The following is a 4,501-nucleotide window of genomic DNA, read 5'->3' as shown; positions in this document are numbered from 1 at the left end:
GCCAAACAACATCGGATGACTTCTCTTGCGCCTTCTTCTTTTTTCTTGTATTAATATTTCAAAAAGTGACGACCACAATTTTCTTCTGAAGCTTAACTACTGTCCAATAGACCATCAAACGGCTAAGTAAGGGCACACCACCAAAAAAATCGAGATTTTACCTCAAAATCTAGGATATTTTCTCTCCACAATGACCGATTTCCCCCATTGATTTGAAGTCTTTATCTTTATAAAGATCTTTATCTTTATCACACTATAGTTTTGAATGTAACAATCTGTTCATTGTGCGGATTAATAAAGGATATATTCCATGGTTATCAAATCGAAACAAATATAGATTCATAAATATTAACAAGTTTGCGCCAAGAAATAATAATTAGAAAATGAATATTTTCAGGATATGGAAAAGTACTCTTAGATAAGATAGATGCTATTTTCAATTGGAATGAACTAACTTGTTTTGGACAGTATCACAACCTGGTCACAATCCTTTCTTATCACTGATTCTAACTTATGCAAATTATGATATTCCTCTGGACTATCCGTGGATATATATTAGATTATATGGCTAATACGATTTTAAACAAAAGTGTACTTACCGAATTTGGTATTGTTGTTCCGTAAGTGGCCAAAGTGTTAAATTTCAAACTGTTTTCGCCGGAATTTTTCTCTTACCAATAAACTGCAAATTCTCAAATACGCCCACTTTTTAGCCGGTAATTGGTCTTTTGGTGTGATTTTAGTTATCATAAATGGTATACAATATTTAATCTGAAAGTTTCTTTTCTTTTTGTTTTTTGTTTTTGTTTTCACTACTAATCTTAGTTGATAATTTTTCGAAATTCTTTTTTTTTTTGTTTTGTTTTTATGTCTTATTTATTTTTTTTTTTTGGGATTTTGGCTTTTTATTTTTGTCGTTTTTTGTTTTTGCTTTGTAATATGTGTTTCCGTGTTTGCCAATTTCAAAATTTTTGTTTTTCTTTTATTAATTTGAATAAAGATATCGTGATATTTATTTTATATATTGTTTATCGCTTCGTCTCCTTTGCGCCTTTCTTCTGGTTTTGCTGGTTTCCGCGCAAAAAAAAGGTTAGTTAAATGTTTGTCTTTCACCTTGTTTTTTTGTTTTCAGTTTTTGGCTTTAAAGTTTTTTTTCTTCTTTTGCTTTGAAATTGTTTCTTCAGACATCGTTCAGAACATTTTCTTTTTGCTTTTTGTTTTTGTTGTTTTGTCGGAACGCAAATTTTTTAAGACGAAAAATTTAAAAGTTGAAAGGAAAAAAAAACGTTGAGAAAAACGATTTTTTTTTATCAATAAATTTTTGTTTTTTGTTTCTCCACTTTTTTCTTTTTAGGTTTTTGCTCAAACAGAAATAAATTTAACAAATTTTGGCTATTTCCAGTTTTTTCTGTTTAATTTGTTTTTTGTTTTTTGGTTGTTTAATATTTTTTCTTTCTTTGTTTTTGATTGCTTTTATTTCGGCTGTTGTGTTTCTGTTTTGTTTTGCTTTCGTTCTGTTTGCTTTTCACTTCTGTTTCGTAGCTATTTCTTGGGTTTAGTTTTCTTTTTTTTGTTTTTGCTGTTTTTTTAGTTTTGTTTTTTTTTGTTTTTGTTTTTTTCTTTTGTTTTTAAGTTAGTTATTGCAGTTGTTGTTTTTCCTTTTTGTTGTTGTTGTTGCTGTTGATGTCTTTTTGGTGTTTGTTTTGTGGTAGTTTCGTGTTAACGGCTATGGGCGTGGGTGGTTGGGCTTTGAGTTTCCTGATCATATATATATATATTTCTATATATATATATATATATCCTTTTGGGGGCTATATAAATTTGTTGTTTCGTTCTCTTGTTGTTGTTGTTGTTGTTGATGATTTGTGCTATTTTTGTTGTTGTTGTTGTTGTTATTGGTTTCGGTTTCGGTTATTGATAACTATTTTCGTATTTTTCGGTTTCGGATTTATTGTTGTTTCTTTGTTATTTATTTATTTTATGTTTTTATGTTGCTTGTTTTCTTTGTTGTTTGTTTGCTTCTTTGTTGTTTGTTGCTTGTTTAATTTCGTTTCGTTCTTGTTTCTGGTTTATTTATTTTTGTTGTATTTTATTTTGTTTTTGTTTTTTAATTTATTTGAATTATTATGTTTCTTTTTCTGTTATGGTTACTATTTTTTTTGCTATTATCCTTTTTGCTTTCGTATTATTTTAACTTTATTATTATTATTTGTGTTTCGGTTGTTGTTTTTATTTATTATTATTTTTATTTTGTTGTTGTTGCTATTATTGTTGCTGTTGCTGGTTGGTTGTTGTTGCAGTGGTTGAAGTTGTTGTTGTGGTAGTAGTTGTTGTTGTTGTTGTTGTTGTATTCCAAATTTTGTTGTGAATTTTGTTTGTTAAATTTTGAGAAACTAACTAAAAATCTCTTTTTTGCGTTTTTTTCCCGTACAAACTTAAAGTTAACTATTCATTTGCGTTTTTTTTTTGTTTTGGTTGTTTGTAGAATTTGTTGTTGTTTGTTGAAATTATATATATTAATATATATAAATGAAAAAATTATGAAATGATTGCAATATTATTTGTTTTATATTATTATTATTATTTATATTATTATTATAATGATATTTTCCATGTATTATTATTATTATTATTTGTTCATATTACTAATTTTTTTTTTTAATAATTAACAAAATAATATTTTTTATTAAATATCAACAACGTTTTAACGTAATCTTTAAAAATGTTCCAAACAGTCAAAAAGCACCTGTAAGAGAGAAAGAGAAAGAGAGAAAGAGAGAAAGAAAGAGCGATAGTGCAAAAGAGTTGGGAGAGAGAGAGATAGAGAGAGAAACAGATAGAGAAAAGAGAAAAGTTGATAAAACAGTTAGTTTATGATATATTTCCTTCAAAAAACAAAGAACAAAAATTAAACCGTCGGTATTAACTTAAATCAAACCGACGTTTTTGCCCATAGATAATATAAATATACACATACATATGCATTTGTGATATATGTATATAATTTGTATATATATTTGTATTAACATGGCATTTACCAGATTGCCCTCTGTGTTTCTCATTTTCCCATTTTTCATTTTCCAAAAATTTCGCATTGATTCGTAGTGGTTTTTGCTTACTTCCTGTTGCCAAAATATGAATTCAGTACACACACAAACACACACGCACACTTACATACACACATGTTCCTAAACTTCCAACACACATGCACACCCACACATACATACATACATATATACGCACACTTCTAATTCTACACTCACGCACGTATTGCCTAAACAACAAAGAAGCAAATAATATGAATGAGCCACAGTGAGAGTTAGAGGGAGAGAGCGACAGAAAGAGAGAGAGTGTGTGTGTGTGTGTGTGTGTGTACAAAGAGGGCCAAAGGACAATGCCGGTAACAGGTAAAGCATAACAACAAACTAATAAGAGAGGGGGTCAGGTCGTCACGTCTGCCTAGTGAGTGCTGGTGTTGGTGTTGGTGGTCGGGGATGAGACTAAGGCACTAAGGGAGGCGTGGCAGGGTACAAGGCGGGGGGCTTGTGCAAGCAAAACGAGCCAAACAACAAAAATTTTCAAGTTCAAAATGCCGCCTAGATGAGAAAACAACAACGAGAGTGGGTCACCGCGAGGGTAGCTGGAGTAAAGAGAGTGCTGAGAGATCGGCGGGGGGTATTGGAGTGGCGAGTGAGGAGTGAGGAGTATATGGCAACCCGACAAACAAAACGTATGTATCGTATCTAAACACACACACACACACAAGCATAGAAATATCTCTTGTACGGCTGCTATCTTAATGCAAAACAAAAACAACCAAAAAAAAAAGTAAATCGTGCCGCCAAATCAAACTTATACCATTCACCTCACTTACTCTAATTTTCACATTAACACACGCACACACACATACACAAACCAGCACACACGGTTATACATCTATGTTAGTAAGTGTAAAAAAGTATTTGCAATTTTTTGGCAATAAACAAACGAAGAAATTGGCAAATAGTTAAGACTAATAGTTTGCTTTGGCTAATGGTTAAAATACTATATCATATACCATATATATCCTTTAACTCTCAATCCATAATGTTATCCGACGGCTATATTGCCATTTGTGTGGGTGGTGGAGGGTGATCTGTGACTATATATCCCCATATTTATACATATGTATAATTGTATGTATTCAGTTTTAAAAATTTGACATAATTTAGTCAACAAAAAGTACATCACAATTATACATTATTTAAAAGGTTCGTTTAGATATATATAACATAATCATCTAATATAACCTTCAAAAAGACTTTTAAAGATTAATAAATCAAAAGTTATAACAATTTTCAACACAATAAATCAAAGTAAGTTATTAATCCGCTTTCGGTATGATCAGAAATTTACGACGTATAGCAAATACGTAACTATTATAATCAACAATGGCGCACCTAGCGGTCAAATTTTTAGCTTTTGATTATCCTAGCGAAAAACGTTTATATACTAAGAAATC

This window comes from Drosophila willistoni (assembly GCF_018902025.1).
Source record: "Drosophila willistoni isolate 14030-0811.24 chromosome XR unlocalized genomic scaffold, UCI_dwil_1.1 Seg8, whole genome shotgun sequence".
Taxonomy (NCBI): Eukaryota; Metazoa; Arthropoda; class Insecta; order Diptera; family Drosophilidae; genus Drosophila; species Drosophila willistoni.
The sequence above is the reverse complement of the archived record's forward strand: the minus strand, read 5'-3'. Positions refer to the sequence as shown.